At 37.4% G+C, this 8,583-nt stretch overlaps 1 pseudogene; it reads left to right on the top strand.

Moving 5' to 3' along the window:
• Positions 1-225: 225 nt before the first annotated feature.
• LOC102874604 lies at positions 226-1,052 on the top strand (annotated as a pseudogene).
• The last annotated feature ends 7,531 nt before the right edge of the window (positions 1,053-8,583 follow it).

The following is an 8,583-nucleotide window of genomic DNA, read 5'->3' as shown; positions in this document are numbered from 1 at the left end:
CTTATTGGGTTACATGAAAGTGACACGGAGTTGACAGACTCTCTGCTTTTGAAGAGCTTGTGGTCTAGGGGCAAGGTACATACTAGCCCTTCCCTCAGAACTTTAAATAACTCATAACTTAATAGTGCAGTTACAGTATGCACTGTATTGTATAGGTGGGGAAATTTATGAAATAACATACTAATGTAAGAAATACTTCACGCCGGAAGCAGAGTCCCTGCAGAGATGGCTTCTCGTGGCATCATCTTCGGCATTTTTCTCCGTCTGCTATTCCCATCTTGTGTCTGGAGCTCCAGTGTGGAATTCCACATCTACGAACTAGAGATCTCATATTGCTTTGTGGCCAGATTTTCTTACTACTTGCTGTTCTTTAATAATTTCTGTGACTACCTCATGGCTTAACTCATTTAAATGTTCCCACGTCTGTATAAAAGATGAAGAGGAGGAGAATGGGAAAAGGCAAAAACTTGTGAGAAAACAACAAGAGATGCAGGGTGAAAAGGCCAGCAGATATTAAGAGGATGTTTAAAAACCTTACCAGGAAATGAAATTGAAAAAACTTGAAGAGCGCCTTTATCAAATGACTGGTGAAACCTGGAAGTTAAGCAATGGTCACAAATTTGGGAGGGGTGAAGATTTGGTACTTAAAAATGCAAGTCAGACATGACATCTTTTGAAACTTCAAATAGAGAAGCAGCAAAGAGGCAGAAGTTGCCTAAGTCTGTCACCAGAGTTACAGCACCTGTTGAATGCCTCCACAGAAGAAGGTTCTTGATATTTCTGAAGAACCATCTGAAACTGCTGATGAAGTAGTTTCTGTTGCTCTTTGGTGTCCAAATGGACTTTTCCTGAGGGGATGATTTTTTAAGTCTTCTTAGTCACAGGTCTTACTTGACTGGAAGATGAAGACTGGTTACCACATATCATTATACACCCTTTCTACTTCCTTTCCCAGAAGGTCTCTGGACATGGAGGCAAATTGGACACTGGAGGGCATAGGAATAACTGTAGATACTGTACTCAATGTGGAAAAGAAAGAGCAAAGCAACTAATTAAGAAAGGAGAACTGCCTGTTCTACATAAAATCATTTGTGCTATGATCTTACGGGCAATAAATGATGCAATTAAAATTATGCTATACATTGAGTTAGAGCCAGCCTATGGAAGTCACCTTCCTCTGCTTTTGTAATGGCCTTTTGCATTCTTCCTGGATGATATTCTTGATATCCTCCTACAGCTCATCTGGTTTTTGTTCCTTAGTGTTCAAGACCTCAAACTTGTTCCTGAGATGGTTTTTAAATTCAGATGGGATAGACTAAGGGTCAGATTTTGGATCTTGTGCATTTTGAATTTTTTTTTTTTCTTAAGCTTGAACTTGTGTTATGAGTTGTTGATGGTCTGTTCCACAATCAGCACCTGGCATAGTTTTCACAGTTGATACTGAGTTTCTCCAATGATCCTTTCCACATATGTAATCAATCTGATTCCTTTATAGACCATCAGGTAAAGTCCATGTGTACAACCACCATTGTGTTTCTTATAAAAGGTATTTATAATGAATAAATCATTGATTCTAAAAAAAGAGAGAGAAATAGTTCACATGGGATGAGAGAATTTTTGAATAGTATTTTAGATCAGAGATTGTTAAAATTTCCTTTACAAAGGACCAGTCAACAATTTGGGTTTTGTAGCCTATATGCTATAGCCCACAACTCTGCTGTTTTACTGTGAAATTTTCTATTGACAAGATAAAGACAAATGAATGGGACTGTGTTTTCAAAATGGGGCAAGCTGGATTTGAACTATGGGCCATAGTTTTCTGACCTTCTTTCAGAGTTCTGGTGACATAGGCTGTAGGGAAATGCACTATTACTGGCCTCTCTGCAGTTCTAATCTGCCCTCTGCTCTGCAGGAGAAAGATGGGCAATTTCCTCTCGTTCAATTTACAGCCTTGGAAAACATTTGGAGGGTCAGCTATTAGTTGATTGAGAAGTCTTGCTAGTGTGTTAGAGAAGTCCTAACAGAGTGTGTTACTTGCTGACTTTTAATGGAAACATTGGTTTAAATCCTCCAACTACTCTGTGGCATAAACTAAGGAAGGTCTCCTACTATTATGATTTATAGCCTTGGAAACTGGTTGGAGGGTGGTGATTCGTCAGAATCCATTGCATGGCAGTGAGTTTGGCTTGATTTTAGTCAGAATAAAAGAAGTGGTGAAGAAAAGACTGGAGAATACACAAATAGATAAACAAAGAAAGCCATTGATTAAAGTTGGTCTCCCTCCCTCCTCTTTGTTTTGGAGCTTTCATAATAATAGTGTTTCTCATACTTTTATAATCCTTCCTTTATTACTTAGTAATATATCAGCTTTGTTCTTGCTGGTCTTAATATTCTTTAGATTAAAAAAGTGTTATTATATGTTTTGCGGTTTTTTTCTAAATCTTCCTCTCTGTTGGAATAAAACACTGCATTTCATTTCAATGCAAATGTTCCTTCTAGTCTGTCTAGTCTTTTATTTGTTATTTGGCAGAATAAAAATTCTGGTGCTGTGTTGATTATGCAGGATGAACAAGTCTTTAAGAAGTAGTTTCTGAAATTTGTGTTTAAGTTTTAAATTGAAGTTTGGACATTTGGAAGACATGAAGCTTTGCAGAACTCTAGTTGCTTTATTCACATCTGTTCATCATCTATTTTAAATCATTGACTTGATAATGCTTTCAGTGGGCGGGGATGTAAAAATACTAATGGCTATGAAGAGGGAAAACTCTAAGAACTCATCACTTCTCTCTGATTCATTACAAGCCTATTTCTAATCTAGTGACATAAGCACATCTGAAAAGAAATTATATTTTTAAGATATTTGATGGAAGAGACACATAAGGTGTAATGGGTTTGGAAATTAAAAAAAGTAGAAAAGTATCATTTTGACAGAGATTAATGAGGGGAAAGGAAAAACAATTGCAAATTATGCACTTTAGATTTGCCAAACAAACATTTTTTTTGTAGTATTACTTGTTGGCCATACATTTACAAGTTTGTTAGATTACTTGTCATCAGATTATAGCAAGTTTGTCTTTATAATCTTGACCTCATATTAAAATGAGTCAGATGCTTGAACCTAATGGAGTGGAAGATGATCAGTCATCTTTAAGAAGAGTAAAAGAAGCCAACACTTTCGATGCAATTGCATACTCATAACAGTTTGCATAATGACCTCCGGCTCTCATTTTGTATTTGAATGTAAGTGGTACAGTGCGGCATCAAAGTAAGCTCTCATTTTAATTTCTTTCTTTCTTTTCTTTTTTTTTTAAAGTATCTCACATAATTTTTCATTCCACCACCATGTCTTATGTTTATTGTCTGGCTTCTGGCTCCTTATCAATGGGAGTGGCTCTTGGCATGAAGCTCATTCTGACCCAATTGGGGGAATGTGGTCGGTTGCAAATAAACGTCACAGGTGAGGAATTCTAAATCTTTCATTCATAGTACTGCCCTTTACTAGAGCATCAAGCTTAGTAAAGGGGGTAATGGATTTGAGGTACTAAATAAGGAAGAGAAGTAGAAGTCCTGGAGGAGGATTGATATTAATTCTAAGCTCTCAGTAGTTACCCAACAGACAACAAGAAGTACATCTTTTAGCATCACTCCCTTTCTTTGCCTATAGCATAGGAAGAAGCAGATTGTTCACTTATTCCTTTGAGTTTAGTCTGAACACTTGAGGATTATTCTGAATAATATCTCTGGAGGTAAGTTTTCACTTCCATTTGATACAATTCTGCAGTTTGACAGTATTGATTTAGTGTCCACTGATTTCATTTCTTTTCCTTACTACTGTTCACTTCTGAACTCATGCCTGGATCATTTCCTTTGTCTTTTCCTCAAAGAAGTTTGTTTCCCAATTGTGGCTCATATTATCTAAAGGTTGTTTGTTGTTGTTGTTATGTGCCGTCGAGTCGCTAGCGATTCGTAGCGACCCTATGTACAACAGCTCTAAACTGTGCTCTGTCCTGTGCCAATCTCATCGTCTCCAACACACTCATCCCAATCGCCCCGGTCACCAAATCAATCTCCCAGAGGGCCTTCCCCTCCTGCGCCTGCCCTCCATCCTCCCAAGCATGATGCTCTTCTCCAAGGGCCGGTCGCTCCTTACAACATGACCAAAGTGTGTCAGACGAAGCCTCAGAATCCTTGCCTCTGAGGAGCAGCCAGGTTTAACCCTCTCCGGGATGAATCTGTTTTCTTAGCAATCCATGGCACCCTCAGCACTCTTCTCCAACACCAAAGCTCAAAAGCATCAATTCTCTATCTAAAGGTAGCATAAAAAATGACTTAAGGTGATTCGTAAGCAAGACATTAAATAATATGCTATCAAAATGAAAAGTCAATTCCTTTCTCTTTTAAATGATTTTAAATTCATTTTATGATGAATTAGAATATTATAACAAATTTGTCCTTATAGTCATTCTAACAATTTTTTTTAAACAAAGCCTTCTCTCAGGTGCTAACGCATTACAGGTGGGAAAATTGAGTTGAAATAGAAAATTTTAAAGTTAGACACCTCTCCAGAGTACTGAAGAGCAATGATGTTAGTCTGGAGACTAAGTTATGCCCGATTCATCTATATTTGAAATTACTTGCTATGCATAAGAGAGCTGGAAAATGACTAAGGATGATAGAAGGAGAATTGATGCCTTTGAGCTGTGGTGCTGGAGAAAAGTATTGAATATACCATGGGTGGCTAGGAGAACAAACAGGTTCATTCTGGAGAGGGTGAAACCAGGCTGCTTCTTGGAAGCAAGGATTCTGATGCTCCACTTGACATACTATGGGCATGTTGCAAGGAGTGACCAGTCCCTTGGAGAGGAACATCAAGGTTGGGAGGGTGGAGGGACAGCACAAGGGAGGAAGACCCTGGATGAGATGGATTGACTCGGTGATGAGGGTAATGGGGTAGATATGTTAGAGACAAAAAGTTGGCTCATGATAGAGCAGGGTTCAGAGCAGCTGTATAAATGTTCGCTCTGAATTGTAAATGACTCAATGGCACATAACTACAACACAATTTATATATATAGCCATTTTCTTCTTACTGTACCAAATACTATACATTATGGAGCTCTGGTGTCTTGGTAATTAAGAAATGCTGTCAAAGGTAGATGGTTCAAACCATCAGTTCCATCAGTGAAAGATGAACATTCTTCTCCGGTGTGAGAAAACCTGCTGGGAGGTCAACTATGGTTTGGTTCTGACTCTGCGATGAGTTTTGCTTGTTTGTTCTATGCCAAATAATACTTGTTTTAAAAATATCAGTGATCTGGTGTTCAATTTGAGGAGTGGCAGGGTGTGTGTGTGTGTGTGTGTGTGTGTGTGTGTGTGTGAAATTAGAAGAATCTGGGGTGAAAAACAATGTATTCAAATTTTAAATAAACTAGTATAATAAAAAAATCAATGATCTAAAGTTTCATTTAAAAATAATTGCAAATAAAAAACAATATGCCAGTTCAAAGATATCTATTACATAGAAAATAATACAGGTGGTGCATTAAAATGGTTAGAAAACTGAAGCTTGTATTGAATGACTAAAGTTAGGAAAACCCTGACCTTGAGTGAATCCCATCTATTCTTATAGTTTTAAATACTAACAGTCTAATGAAGTTTCCCAAATATGTATTGTCTTCTGAGATTAAGAGTTGTCTACAGAAACTGACGATTACTCTGTCTGGTTCACTAGTCAAATGTTAATTTATTTATTTTTTTTCCTTACAAAATACTTTGTCCTACTGTGTTCCCAGTCTCTATTATTGGCTTCTCTCTTCCCATTTTCTCCATGTTTGTAACCATTCTGATTTTCTTAATCCTATCCCATCACTTCTCACATGTAATTGTTCTCCAAGTCTTATGGCATCTTCTTCTTGAATATTTTTTTTTAATCTGTTGTCTTCCATCGTGTATTTATCAATAATGGCTTAACTCTGACCTACAATTTGTCTCTTGCACCAATAAGGAATCATCTTAATTGAATTCTCTACTTCCTGTATAGATTCCTTGCCTGTTGATTCAGCTTAATAGTGTCAAAGTTATCTCTAATTGTATAAATTGATACATATCTCCCCATTGTTTAAAGCCCTTCTTGGCAAGTGTCTTCTTAACTTGAAATGTATAAACTTCTTTGTTTAATAGGAAGAGTGCTTAATTATCTGGTTGCGTGACTATTTCTCCTAATTCTTGGCATAATCTGATTTTCCACCCCACATCATGTAGTTAGCAAAACTTTTAGCTCCTACTTTTAGTCCTGCTGTTAAATGTCATGCCCCTTTGAATCTACACACTTGATTCCTTCTACTAAAGACGACTGTTCTCTTAGTACCCAGACTCAAGAGTCAAAGTTTCTTGTAGCAGCTGTTTAAATAGTGGTGCACACAGCAGTGGATGGACCTTGTCACCTTTTAGGGGCTATGCTGTGCCCCTCAAAGTGAATATGGAAGTTCTGCACCCATCGTGGGAAAAAAAAGAAGTTTGCTCTTAAGTTTGATACTTACCATTGTCACTGACAATGTATGTGGTCATTGTCAGAATATGGAATCTTTGCCTCACTTGCTTTATCTGTAAAATGGAGACATGCAGTAAGGATAGTACACATAGTATAGGCTTCTTTGAAGATAGAGATTTAAGTATACAAAGTGCCTACAAGTGTGTCTTGAACATAGGTGTTGATTTGTTAGGTGTCATTGACTATGACTCATAGTGATGTTATGAACAACAGATCTGAGCTTTACTTTACACTACGTTATCCTCACCATCTCTGCTACATTTGAGCCCATCTTATTGTTAGTCACTGTCAATCCATCTTGTTGAGGTTCTTCATCTCTTTCTCTGACTCTCCACCTTTCCCAGAGTGATGTCTTTTTCCAAGGACTGTCCTCTCCTGACAAAAACCTCAAAATTTGTGAGATGAATTTTAATCATCCTTATCTCTGAAGAGCATCCTGGATGCATTTCCTCCAAGGTAGACTTTTTTGCCATTTTGGCAGTCTCTTCTCCAATAATGCAATTCTTTTGTTATGTTTTTATGTACTATCAAGTTGGATCTGACCCCTAGTTAACAGTCCAACAGCTTTTCAGAAGCAGTAAATTGCACAGGAGATTGTCCATCTTTTGTCATAGGTGTTCTTTTAATTTTTTAATATTAATGAATATTTACAGGGACTTTGGATTTCCATTCATTCATTGTTTCATTTTTTCCTCTCCCCACCCAATTCACTCTTCTCTTTGAAAAGTAAAAGAAAAATTCTATCATTGTTATACCCCTCTCCTCAAGTCCACTCCACTCTCCAGCCTTCATTCTGGACTCCTGTCATGACAATAATACCTAATCATATATCGCTTTTAAACAGTTCTCTTCCTCATCTGTTTCAATACATTATTTATCTTCTCTTTCTCAGACTCTCTTCAACCCCGAGGTCAGTCCTGTTTTACAACAGACATTCTTATTGTCAGCTTCTGTCACAGGTTCCATCAAGCCGAGTGCGACTCAGAGACGTTATAAACAACAGATCTGAACCCTGTGTCATCCTCATCAGCTCTGTCACTCTTGAGCCCATTGATGTAGTCACTGGATGAATTAATTTCATTTAGGGTCTTCCTCTTCTTCACTGACTCTTCACCTTTTCAAGCATGATGTCCCTTTCCAAAGAATAGCTCCTCCCCCACCCCCCCACAGCAACATGCCTGAAGTATGAGAGATGAAGCTTCACCATGTTTGCCTCCAAGGAGTATCTGGCTGCAGTTTTCCAGTACATATATATTTGCTATTTTGACAGTTCATGGGATACTCAGTACTCTTCTCCAACAGTAGAACTCAAAGGCATCCATTCTTCTGTCATCCTTGTGCATTGTTCCAGCTTTCAGTTGCATAGCAAGTGACTGAAAAAACCATGGCCTGAATCAGGCAGTCAGGCATATCTTAGTCTCCAAACTGTCATCATTGCTCCTAAGTAATTTGAAGCGGTCCCTGAGAACAGACTTGCCCAGTGCAATATGTTTTGGAAAGCCTTTTATTCTGTGCCAACTGAGTAGATTCTTATACACTTTTAAAGACAACTCTAGTGTCACCTCTTCTGGGAAATCTTTATTCACCACCGGAGGAGTATGGCTTTTCATTTTTAATGTACCTTCATTGTAACACCTTCCATTAGCAATCACTTAACATCTCTGTTAGCTTTTTCAAGGAGATTGGGAAGATTTAAAAAAGAAAATAACATAAGCACTGTCACACTTGCTTAAACTTATACTATGTTATTTTTTTAAAAGGTGCACATTTCTAGTTTCAGAGATAGGTGTTATTGAGAATAAGGCAGAGATTTAATTTTGAAAATATATCAGTAAGATGAAATTTTATCTTCCCTGTTTATGCATGATACACTGTAGAGAACAAATGAACTGATGACCATGAAACAGTTTTTAAAGTGTGAAAATCCATTCTACATATATTGTTTATTACTTAAATGTTAAATAAAAGAAGAAGAAAATTAAGCATTTGAGAACACTTGCCATAGACTTTATTTCTCAGTAGTTACAGTCTTT

The sequence above is a fragment of the Elephantulus edwardii genome, unplaced genomic scaffold (assembly GCF_000299155.1).
Source record: "Elephantulus edwardii isolate Elephantulus edwardi_28Jun2011 unplaced genomic scaffold, EleEdw1.0 scaffold00098, whole genome shotgun sequence".
NCBI lineage: Eukaryota > Metazoa > Chordata > Mammalia > Macroscelidea > Macroscelididae > Elephantulus > Elephantulus edwardii.
The sequence above is the reverse complement of the archived record's forward strand: the minus strand, read 5'-3'. Positions and strand labels throughout refer to the sequence as shown.